This window comes from Macrobrachium nipponense, chromosome 5, assembly GCF_015104395.2.
Source record: "Macrobrachium nipponense isolate FS-2020 chromosome 5, ASM1510439v2, whole genome shotgun sequence".
Lineage (NCBI taxonomy): Eukaryota > Metazoa > Arthropoda > Malacostraca > Decapoda > Palaemonidae > Macrobrachium > Macrobrachium nipponense.
Window position 1 is genome coordinate 78188541 of NC_061107.1, and position 13310 is coordinate 78201850.

At 37.2% G+C, this 13310-nt stretch overlaps 1 protein-coding gene across 3 annotated transcripts in view; it reads left to right on the top strand.

Annotated features, from left to right (window-relative positions):
• LOC135215440 (endophilin-A-like) overlaps positions 1-13310 on the top strand; it is a 610297-nt gene that overhangs the window by 281929 nt on the left and 315058 nt on the right. The window contains exon 1 of one of the 3 annotated variants that reach the window (XM_064250098.1): positions 11078-11093. The exons of the other annotated variants lie outside the window; for them this stretch is intronic. The gene's annotated coding sequence lies outside the window, so the exon portion shown is untranslated. Of the gene's footprint in view, positions 1-11077; positions 11094-13310 lie in introns of those variants that run through there. 3 annotated transcript variants of the gene reach the window in all.

Here is a 13310-nt window from a genome sequence, read left to right on the forward strand (position 1 = left end):
TTCTCTCTCTCTCTCTCTCTCTCTCTCTCTCTCTCTCTCTACATCTGGTGACTCTTGCAGACGAGTCAACATTTAAAACGAATGGCTGCAGCGGCATTATTACGTTAATAACTTTTCCAGCAGCTGGCACCACGTTTTGTTTATGGGGCGCGGAATATGCTATTTTGGGGAATTGACTCGCAAAGTTAAATTTGGTCTTTGTGTGTGTGTGTGTGTGTTAGAAGCGAAATTCGTCCAGCTGCCACTAGGTCATGATAAACCCTTTGGTTTAACTAACATATCCCACTGAAGAAATTTTTTTTTATTTGCTTTACTAAAACCGAAATTCGTCCAATTAGTGCTAGGTCTAAAATAACCTTTTAACCAATATATTCCACCGATTCACAGCCACATTATATGCCTACACACATTTCTAAGAAGCATCTCGTCTTCGATTGTCACATTTATTGTTTTGCAGTTTTGTATGTAATTTATTTTTTTTAAATAGTTCATGTCCCCATTTTCTATTGTAGTTTTCACTTTCAAACACACTTTGCTAACATGGCCATGCGCACCGGTGCTTACAAATAACCCTCGTTTGATGTGCCTTCCGCAGTCGACCAGAAATCGAAAAAGCGCCCCAGTGGCGTGGTTGGTTTAGTCTTGGCCTGCCACCTCGGTGGCGGCGAGTTCAATTCTCGGGCATTCCATTGAGGGGTCGGAGATTTGGATTTCTGGTGATAGGAGTTCACTCTCGACGGGGTTCGGAAGTCACGTGAAGCCGTTGGTCCTGTTGCTGAATAACTACTGGTTCCATGCAACGCAAAAACACCATACAGACAATCAAACAAACAAAAACCAAAAATCGAAACCATACTGGTGTGAAAGGAGGATCTCGGATTATTTGGAAAGCAAACGCAGAAAGAATCTACGTTCGATATTTGGACAGGCTTGATGATTCATGCTCTGTCGCTCATTTTTGTTTCCTTGACATATTCCTAAATATCGAAGTGGACCATTTTTCTGTTAGAATAAATTACGTAGGAATAGCTAAGAAATCCACAGTGGCGGGGTTAAATGGTTGAACGTTAAAAGTTCACAATTTTTCAACAAACTGTCTTTATTTGTTCTTCTTCATTGTTTACGTCAAACACTTTGGGTGCTCGACAATCTTTACTTTATTCTTTGACGAATAAGACAGTTTATTTATATAATTGTGGGTTATTTTTTTGTAAGTTTATTTATATAATTATGGATTATTTTTTGTAAGTTTATTTATATAATTATGGATTATTGTTTTGTAAGTTTATTTATATAATTGTGGATTATTCTTATGTAAGTTTATTTATATAATTGTTGATTATTGTTTCGTAAGTTTGTTCATATAATTGTGGATTATTTCTATGTAGGAATAGATTTTTCACATTTTTGGCACAGGTGAAAAAATGTTGAGTTGAATAAAGTATGTTTGTTGTTCCATTGCCCGCATTTTTGTTCCCTTTAGTGTCATGTTGCTGTATGGTTGTTAATCGGGCATTCCTTCAGTCGCCTTTTGTGCAGTTCTCTCACAAACTATTATTTCAGTTTGTGTTTGTGCGCACACAAACACGAGATGTAGCCCGAACCCAGCTTTGCTATTTTATTAGTGGATTTAAAAGCACTGGCTGGTGTTTTCAGTGGGCGTTTGTGAATTGTGTTTGTTTATTCAACATATAGGTAATCCTGCCAGTATGGTGTTGTGCTGCTGTGACCAGTTACATCATGCGGACGTGCTTTTGAACATGCGAGGTTCCTGTGTACTACAAGTACATGTATGTACCCATGGGAAGTTGAAAACGCGTTCATCAGTAGGTGCAAAATAGGGGAAGCAGAACCGGTCCCAGATGCAAATGAGCGGATGCAACAGGGGGAACGAAGAGGCAGCTGCCGATATTTTAAAGCTGCTCAACAGGAGATGGACTGGGGATTCCAAAACCGCTGCAAGTGTTTTTAAGCAGTTCTAAAGAACACTTCCCCTTTGGTAATACAGAGGGGGAACGTTAGGGTCGTCAGTCCATTGGTAAATCACACGGAATAACATTCCACTTCGTATTTCGCCGAGCATATTGGTTTAAAGTGATTGATGGTGATTAGGGCAGCGGGTTTATTCCGCCTCATTTGCCCTCTGCAGTGAGTTGGATGAATAGAACGTTATGGATGTTTTATGAGTTTTATAAAGACACGCTTGAGTGGAATGTTGGACTTTCGATATTACTTATACATCAACTCATACTAGAATGTTATGATGAGTGTCTGTTTAAATGAGGATTGGTCTTGAGGATTTCTTGAAGCCCCCTTTTTTTTTTTTTTTTTTTTTTACCGTTGTAGTTTTCGACTGATCACGGTAATGTTCTCATTTCCTTTCTGTTATCTATAGGCCTTTATCACAGCCCTAGGCATAAGGCTTTTCAGGCAGAATTTCTGCTCATGGCTTTATTCACTACTATAAATTGTCTTCTTAGTTATAGGCATGTTTTGTTGCAGATATTAGTTCTGTATCTGCTGCTTTTTCCAGTACGAGTCGTTGTTGATGTATAAATTGAAGTTTGATTTGGACATTTATACCCTTCCTTACCACGTCTGCCTTTAAATTAGATTAAATAAGATCATAGCTCCGAGGAGGGTACAAAATTCTTTTCGATGGCTATTCACGTTTGCCATGACTCCGTATTATTTAAGGTTGCTGAAAACAAAAATCCATTTTAGTCCTACCACTACAGCTGATGGAAGTAACCTTTTTCATGGAGTTTGTGTGCGTATGTGTGCGTGTTTATGTGCCTGGATGTTATTTGGTTTAATTGGTGTAAAGCCCTCTTGAGTGGGTTATTGCACAGCCGAGTGGGGTTTTCTGTGTTGAAAGTTCAGGCTCAAATCCCACTACAGGTTGGTGGTGTTTTGCACGCATGGCTCTCTCTCTCTCTCTCTCTCTCTCTCTCTCTCTCTCTCTCTCTCTTCTCTCTCTCTCTCTCTCAGTATATTTTAGGTAGAAAGTGCATGCAGTATATGCAGGAGTGAAAAGTTGAATATATATATATATATATATATATATATATATATATATATATATATATATATATATATATATATATACATACATATATATATATATGTGTGTGTGTGTATCAGAATGGAAAATTGTATAGAAAGTAAAATAAACACTGTTGTATAATATATATATTTATAATATACATTATGTTTATGTATAAATATTTATGTATACATTCATAGTGGGTGCATATATATATATATATATATAATATATATATATATATATATATATATATAGTGGCATTACCTTTATTTATACATTAGAATCCACGTTTTACATATTTCGTAATCAAGTTATTCATATATATATATGAATATTTATCATATATATATATATATATATATATATATATATATATATATATATATATATATATATATATATATATATATATAAAGTCGGCATTACCTTTATTTATACATTAGAATCACGTTTTACATATTTCGTAATCAAGTTATCATATATATATATATATATATATATATATATATATATATATATATATATATATATATATATATATATATATATATATATGAATACTTATCACATCACCGTGATTCATATAAATCATTCGAGCTACAAATGTCCTTTAATATCTAACCTTTAATACCTAATTCGCTCTACCTCGGAATGATATATTTTCATTTATGTACCAAGGGGGAATTTTTAGTTGATAATAATTTCGTCCCCCCATGGGATCGAACCCATGGGGGACGAAATTATTATCAACTAAAAATTTCCCCCTTGGTATATATATGAAAATATATCAATTCCGAGGTAGAGCGAATTAGATATTAAAGGACATTTGTAGCTCGAATGATATATATATATATATATATATATATATATATATATATATATATATATATATATATTATGTATATTTTTACTTTGTATAAACACTACTATTTTTACGTGTGCAATTCATGTGAGTGCAAGCAACATGGGAGACAGTACTGATGAAAGCAACTGGGTTATGCCACCAGTGTAGAGAGATGATGGTACAAAAACAAACGTGGGAAACCTCGGGCGAAAGGTCCTTTCGAGTTCCCTATGTCGAACGTGCATTGTACTGAAAGTTTTTCTTGGAAAAAATTGTAGGGGTGGTAATTGGAGAAAATCTGTGGAAAATGCAGAGAGGCGCCTTCAGGGAAAAACTCTTTTTGTAGAAATATGTAGGGAATGTGAGCACAAAGTTGATTTGAAGAAATATAGATTAAGGAAACCATTGGGAGATGTTCTTCGTCTATTCAAGTTTTTTAATCCAGTTTGTTACCTTAAGGTTGCGAGATTTTCATTTTGATTGTCAGTCTTTCAGGCTGTTGTTTGGATAGGGTGACACGTAATAAAAGATTTTTTTTTTATCTTTTCACTGCATTCCAGGCATCTTGTTTTTGGTTTTGATGCAGATCCCGAGCCTTTATGTTTTGGTAGCAATATCTCGAAATATTGTGTATTTAAAGATTACTGCAACTTGGTCCTGTATGGAAAAAGAGAGAGGCGACGTACTTGACAAACCGTTCTAAAATCATGGTAATCGGGAAAGAAAATCAGAATGTAAATGATTATGAGTTTTTGGATAACCATCTTAGTCGTATTACTGAAAGATTAGGATCTGAAATAGTCTTTTCTGTTCATTGCTAAAAAAATTTCTTTACTATTTATTGCTCAAAGATTTTCGTATTAACATGGAAGAAGTAAGATACGCAGTGGACTCGGAATTTAATATTCATATGTTAAAAGGAATTCGTATAGAATAATGAGGAGGAGACTATAATACAGATAGAGGCTTGAAAATGAAAAGATGCCGGCCAATACTCAGCTGCCCTTGCCACTTAAGGGTATCGGAAATAGAGATGCTTTGTTCCGGTTGCTCAATCTCCTCCTTGCATGCAACGTGCTAGATAGGATAGCAAACTGTTAAATAAACACTCTTTAACTTAATTGTAATTATATCACTTAATTGTACTTGTATTGTGTTCTCAAATTTAGAAGGTTCTCCTCGGGCTTCTCACCTTGAGTCTTGAGACTCCATTTCTGACGTCTAATTCCGCTTTTAGAGAACAAAAGCGTCTAACCTACGAATCTGAAGCTACGTCATTCTTCTCTGGTCACGTCACGAGTGAGACTTTTCTTTCTGTCAAAATTTGCACAATACAGACTTCTATAGGTAAGAAACTAATTCACAGATAGGCATAAAGAAAAACAATGGTAATAGGCCTTGTTAATGTTATTTCCAACTAAAGATATAAAGCAATACACAAATTCATAACGAGAGGGGAAGTTATGTGCGATTCATGTTGAATTTCTTATATTTTGATGTCATCCATGGCATATACTGATAGTATATTCAACAATGATTGGCTCATTTGTAAAACATGAGGTCCCCACGACATTCCTCGCGTCATATCACTTCTTTTGGCACTGTTTTATCCTCGTGTCTGGGAAGTAATTCACTGGAAACGACGTGTCAATATTAGCGAGGATTCTCAACAAATTTATTGCCCGAGTAAGTCTCATGATTATAGAACTACGCGAACTTCACTGGTTTCTGGACCGTGAACTTGGGGTCTCTCTCTCTCTCTCTCTCTCTCTCTCTCTCTCTCTCGTCTTCTCTCCTTCTCCTCTACTCTCTCCTCTCTCTCTTATAATTTAGCATTGTCGAGGTTTTGTAAGATGCCATAACTAGAATAAAGTAGTCGCCAACTGGTTAGGTGAAATGTGATAGAGAAGTTGCAAGGTTAGGTTTTTGGAAGCAAGTAGATGCCCGCCAATCACTGTAGGCTTTTTAAGGAAGTGGAGAATCGCTTGCCTCTGAGAAGCTATGTAAAGACATCCCTCCAGGCGAGTTTTTGCTACCCAAGCCAAACATGTTCCACTGAGTCACATTCTTTGATACAAATCTTGCATTAATTCATTTGCAGCATTGTGTTTTATATTTATTTATTTATTTATTTATATATTTATTTGTACAGAAGAATACTTTGAGCGTTGTTCTGTGATTCCTTTTGTTTCTCTTACACGCTATATGTAGTATGTCGGCCGATTCCTCAGCATAACTTCAAGAAACTTCTACGATCGATGTTGACGTTGGGTCTGTTGTTACGAGAAGTTATCAGGAGTTCCAGGACAGTGGTTCTTAACCCGGGGGGTGGGGTGGGGATGGGGCGCGAAGCCGGTTCCTAAGTAGTGCGAGGATGCCTTTGAATGTAGCTAAATTTATTTTTATTTTTATATGTGCATGTTATATTAAGAGGAGGCAGGATGCAACCCGGAACCACACACTGTAAATACCACCCAGTCGAATAGGATGACAGAGAGACTTTAAAAAAAATAAATAAATAAAAAATGATAAAACTGAATGATAATAATAATAATAGTAAAATAATAATAATAATAATAATATTATATTATTTAATAATATAATAATAATTTAATTATTATATTATATTATTATTAATCTTGCTCTATACAGTCCTCCAATTCGACTGGGTGGTATTTATAGTGTGGGGTTCCGGGTTGCATCCTGCCTCCTTAGGAGTCCATCACTTTTCTTACTATGTGTGCCGTTTCTAGGATCACACTCTTCTGCATCAGTCCTGGAGCTACTTCAGCCTCTAGTTTTTCTAGATTCCTTTTCAGGGATCTTGGGATCGTGCCTAGTGCTCCTATGATTATGGGTACGATTTCCACTGGCATATCCCATATCCTTCTTATTTCTATTTTCAGATCTTGATACTTATCCATTTTTTACCTCTCTTTCTCTTCAACTCTAGTGTCCCATGGTATTGCGACATCAATGAGTGATACTTTCTTCTTGACTTTGTCAATCAACGTCACGTCTGGTCTGTTTGCACGTATCACCCTATCCGTTCTGATACCATAGTCCCAGAGGATCTTTGCCTGATCGTTTTCTATCACTCCTTCAGGTTGGTGCTCGTACCACTTATTACTGCAAGGTAGCTGATGTTTCTTGCACAGGCTCCAGTGGAGGGCTTTTGCCACTGAATCATGCCTCTTTTTGTACTGGTTCTGTGCAAGTGCCGGGCATTCACTTGCTATGTGGTTTATGGTTTCATTTTTCGTATTGCACTTCCTACATATGGGAGAGATGTTATTTCCGTCTATCGTTCTTTGAACATATTTGGTTCTTAGGGCCTGATCTTGTGCCGCTGTTATCATTCCTTCAGTTTCCTTCTTTAGCTCTCCCCTCTGTAGCCATTGCCAATTGTCATCGCTGGCTAGTTCTTTAGTCTGTCTCAATGTATTGTCCGTGCATTGGTTTGTTGTGCCAGTCCTCTGTTCTGTCTGTCTTTCTCCTGTCTCTGTATATTTCTGGGTCTTCGTCTACTTTTATTAGTCCTTCTTTCCATTCACTCTTTAGCCACTCGTCTTCACTGGTTTTCAGATATTTGCCCCAGTGCTGGTTTTTTCGATGTTGACGCAGTCCTCTATGCTTAGTAGTCCTCTCCCTCCTTCCTTTCGTGTTATGTATAGTCTGTCCGTATTTGCTCTTCGGTGTAGTGCTTTGTGTATTGTCATATGTTTCCTGGTTTTCTGATCTATGCTGCGGAGTTCTGCCTTCGTCCATTCCACTATTCCTGCGCTGTATCTGATTACTGGCACTGCCCATGTGTTTATAGGCTTTTATATATTTCCGGCATTGAGTTTTGACTTGAGTATCGCCTTGAGTCTCTGCATATATTCTTTCCTGATCGTGTCCTTCATCTCTTGGTGTTTTATATCCCCTCCTTCCATTATTCCCAGGTATTTGTATCCTGTCTGCATCTATGTGTTTGATGTTGCTCCCATCTGGTAGCTTTATCCCTTCAGTTCTCGTTACTTTGCCTTTTTGTATGTTGACTAAGGCGCATTTTTCTATTATTATTATTATTATTATTATTATTATTATTATTATTATTATTATTATTATTATTAAAGAAATATTTCCATCCCCTTCCATTATCATTCCCACGATGACTCATCTTCCAGTCTCCAGAGTGAAGTGGCGTGCTGGAACAAAGGCGCGTTCGACGCTGAAACATTTGAAGTGGCACAAATACCCCTTCGTCATCGCTTTTCCAGACCTTTCGACCTCACGCCGAGTGATGTGGGTATCGCCAAACTCTGTAAAGAGAATGTCGCGGCGAGATGAATTAAGCATTAACGTTCAACTGTTCAACAGTGTTCTCGTCTTTGTGTGAACGAACGACCACATTTTATGGATGAACTAAACAAAAAGACATCGCATAGACATCCCAGATACACTTGATGGAGTCGGAATAATCAAATTCATCTTCTGCAGGGGGTTAGTGCCGTCAGTGCACCTCATGCGGTGCACTGTAAGCATTACTTAAGATTCTCTGCAGCGTGCTTTCGGTCCTTAGCTGCAACCCCTTTCGTGCCTTTTGCTGTACCGCCTTCCATATTCTCTATCTTCCACTCTCTCCTAACAATTGATTCATAGTGGAACTGCTTTGAGGTTTTCCTCCTATTGCACCTTTCAAACCTTTTGCTCTTAGTTTCCGTTTCAGCGCTGAATGACTTTTTGGGTCCCAGTGCTTGGCCCTTGGCCTAGGTTCCATATTCAGTAATCAAATTCATCCTTTAAGTTCATCAATCACAGTTTGTCAGTAGTGATTGAAGACAATTTGAGGTTCTATGCAAAGCGAATTGCACGAAATGAGGAACACGTATACATGTAGTAGGTGTGTCCAACCCCATCCCCGTGGGCCAAAAGTGGCCCGTTTGATTTTGAATGGCCCGCTAGAGAGAAATGAATTTCTTTGTGTTTCTCTGAAATAAGTCCTTGTCAATTTCCTGTTCCTAAATTCTGAGTAATGTGTATATATCTATGTATATGTATATGTATATGTGTGTGCGCGCCGCGCGCGCGCGTTTGTGTGTATATGTTTGTGTGTAATGAAAGGAGCCCATAAAAACTCCCAAATATAGAAAGCAAATACTATATTTCAGAGACCAAACGGTCTTTGACATATAGTATTTAGTACTTTCTACATTTTGGCGTTTTTATGGACGTTCATCAGATGAAATTCTGTTATAACAGAATATATTTCACAAGCATATAGTATGTGTGTGTGTGTCTGTGTACATATATATATATATATACACACACACATATATATATACGCATATATATAACAGAATATATTTCACAAGCATATATGTGTGTGTGTGTCTGTGTACATATATATATATATATACACACACACACACACATATATATACGCACGGTGGTGCCCATGACTTTTTGTTTTTTCAAGAGTGGCCCCCAGACTAAACAACTTGGACGGTCCTGTTCCCTACTCATATACTGCTGTCGGGTTCCCTAAAGGTCTCCTCCAACATAAGATCTCGGGAGAGGTAACTGAAGTGGTATTTATTAAAAAGAGTTGAAATTTTACTGTCATGGTGCGAGTGATAAGTCACGTCCCCCAGTGTTTTTTTTTTTAATGTTATCTTTCTTTGTTAAGGGACTGGCCTCACAAATAGTAATTACGTGACTTGTCTGTGATGTATCAAATGTAAAAATTAAAGTCCAGATGCAGTGGTTTCGAAATTAGCTTTTGGAAAAATATACATAGACATATATACATACACACACACACATACACACACACACACACTACACACACACACACCACACACATATATATATATATATATATATATATATATATATATATATATATATATATATAGTATATATATATATATATATATATATATGCCTTGTGCTGGCACGAAATCTTTTTCTCAGTACATCAACATTTTTTTTGTTTTAACCAATGTTGCCAATATGTTTTGAAGTTCATGTGACGCAGGAAAAGTTAATGTGGAAATTTATGAATGTCTTTATGAGTTTGTTTGTACATTTGTTTTATTACGTTTTAACTCGCTTCGACTTTGTTTTTTTGATTTCGTTGGCCTTATGTTTGTTTTAATTTTCCAATTAGATATGTGTTTATATGAGTTTTATTGGAGTGTTATTGAATGAGCCCATTGAACAGTTATTGAATCCATGTTAGAGTGACGAGTGAGTAGACTGTTTACTTCGTTTGTAAACATTGAGAAATAATACGGTTCGCTCAGGCGTAGATAGATGTTAGTCGTATTGCGAAATATCATGCCTTTCAATAACATAGAACAGAATTATTCCTCGACACTCAGTAGCATGGAGCCGAGCTATTCATAGGGCGAGGCAGGTTAAAGCGCACCTTTAGAAAGTAAGGCAAATAAAGTTGACAGAAAGTAAAGAGCTCCTCCAAACATGTAAATTAGAATTCAGTTTGTTAGAAATATACCTCTGATACCCCCCCCCAAACTCCACCATCCAGAATACAGCTTTATTCATTGCTGCCCCCCCCCTCTCCATACCCCCTCCCCACCTTTCACGAAAAAAAATACAAATGCACTTATAAATTGAAAAAAACTCTTTTGAAGCATGATAGAGCAGTTACTTTAGCGTGTATGAATAGAAATGTTTGCCTTGATTTGCAGCTAACGTGCCCTGATCGATTGAGTGGACTAGTAAAAGAAAGAACTCCTCCATGCTTTTGTATGATTGACATGAAGGGACTTTATCAGGTTTTCATGTTAGGTCATCGTGGGCTTTACGTCTTCGTTGCATAAGCAAAGTATTTTAGCTTCTTGCATGCCCACACTGATACACATACGCATTTAATTATATATATATATATATATATATATATATATATATATATATATATATATAGTTCTGTGTATTTCTGGTACAGTATTGTATTTCAGTTGATAAATATATCGTTCCGTTTCGTTTAGTTGTTTCGGTCACAAAAAAAGAAAATATTGCAACTATCAAGTTTGCATATTAATACGAACTTACCCGTAGTCGTTCACCTCGATTGACTCCATGTAATGCTGAATTAGATAACTCGTACTTATATATTCTTTTTTTCTTCCTCAGGTACGCATTCAACACAATGGCTTTGACTTTTGTCTGAAAGGGGAGAGAATCCACAACGTGAGTCGCATGTTCTTGATGTTTTTTTTTTAAGTTCCGTGCATTCGTCTGCGTTTGAAAACTGGTGCAGGTGAGGGGGTGGGGTTCGTGGGTAGGGGTAGGGCTAGGGGAGTTAAGAACGCTTAAATGTAGACTGCATTTATAAGTGAAAAGTGGTGTTTGAAAGTCTAGACCATTTTTCTTAGCATACCCAGTGACTAGTAACTAAGAAAATGTCGACTTGCTTAATTGTTCTGAGACTTTGGGTGGATGCGTTGCTGCTGTGACAGGAAGATATATGTTTGGATATCATTGCAGGATGTAGATTAACTCGATTTGGAGAGTTCTGGGGATTGTTGATGAATACGTTTCATGTTGCAGAGTTTCGGATAATGAATGCAGTTGTCGGCATGCATGCCAGTATTGTACCAGCCCGGTTTTTTTTTTTTTTTTTTTTTTTTTTTTTTTTTTTTCTTTTCTTTTTTGCCATGGCTCGAGGTAAGGTTAGGTTAGATCAGTGTAAACTTGTTAATTTGGGCGTGGGAAACATAATTATTTAGATTATTTTCAAGAGAATTCTATGGTTAGAGCTTTAAAAAAGTCCTGGTGCTCGGTTACATTTCGGGAAAATGCGGGGCATAGGGGCATGGTTATTGTCATGCAATGTCTCTCTCTCTCTCCTCCTCTCTCTCTCTATCTCTCTTCTCTCTCTCTCTCTCTCTCTCTCTCTCATTTGTATTGATAACCCTTAGCATTAAGGACTAAGACTATTAATCAAACGTTCCTTTTGTTTATTAAGACATTTACGATATTCTGTCAATGGCATCTTCAATCATCGTACATAACAGCCCTCTCTTCTGTTTTTTTTTTTTTTTTTTTTTTTTAGGTGGTCACTGATCGATCAGTTTGTAATTTGCACTCTCTTGATATTACTTATTCTCTGGAGTGACCTTTGCGTTGTATATTAATTTTGTGAAGAAAAGCTTCGGAGTTGTGATATGATTAAAGGCTCAAGAGACATTATTTTAATTTTTTTTGTGAACGTTATCGTAAAATTCCTTCCTGCTTCTGTTTCTCTTTCTTAGATATAATTGTCCTCGCGTGATTGAGTGATGAGGTTAGTCACGAAAGATGACAGAGCAGTATTTAATATCAATATTGTTGCGTGGTTACCCCCATACCAACGTTGTATGTATATATATATTATATATATATATATATATATATATATATATATATATATATATATATATATATATATATATTCTTTCAACATTAAGCCCATTCCTGTGATAACGGGCGGCTCCCAGGAAAGACAAATAGGATTCTGGAGCCGCCCCCCCCCCCCCCCCCCCCCCCCCCCCCCCCCCCCCCCCCCCCCCCCACCCCCCCCCCCCCCCCCCTCCCCCCCCCCCTCTCTTCTCTCTCTCTCTCTCTCTCTCTCTCTCTCTACTCTCTCTCTCTCTCTCTCTCTCTCTCTCTCAGGTAAGGGTCTTTGCTAGAATCTGGAACTATTGATAATTTTATTTTTAGTAAGTCATTTCAAGCACCCAGTGTTTGCCTAGACTAAGAGAGTATTTGAATACTTCTACTAATGAGAAGAGCAGGGAGAGATCGCTGAGGAATGAGATAGAAGTAGAATTTCTATACCTGCCTTAAGCACCGAGGGTTCATAGATGATCGAGTGTTTGAAGGATGAATTTGGCATTGACTGTTTGCTCGTTTCTCTCCCCTTCTTGGGATAGCTTCTCTCAAGGAAAGCGGATTATTGTTGGGATTGGTTGACTAATGAAAAGAGGACACAAATTGACTGAGTTGCAGTTGAGATGTTGCTGCGATATGGCTCTGAAGGCGTGTTGAGTGGTTGAACGTGGTCTTTAAGGTACATTGGATCAGGAAAGGTTCTGAATGAATGGGCGAGAGTATAATAAGGGTAGCTTTGATAAGGGTCAAAGTGACAGAAGAAACCGTAAGAATTAAAGGATCATAGCATTTCGCACTTCCCAGCAAAAGTCTATGGTAGGATTTTGATTTGAAAAATTGAGTTAGGAGAAAAAGTCAGGATTTAAGTGAGGAAGATTGTGTGTGGGTGAATGTTGAGGCTAATACTTGTAGATAATCTGGACAGTGTGTTTATCCACAAGTCATCAGTTTAAGAGTTAGTCTGAAAGTGGTCATTGTCTTGTATTCCGACTTGTGTAGCTTCCCCACTCAATTCCTCAAGGACTGAAGGATATA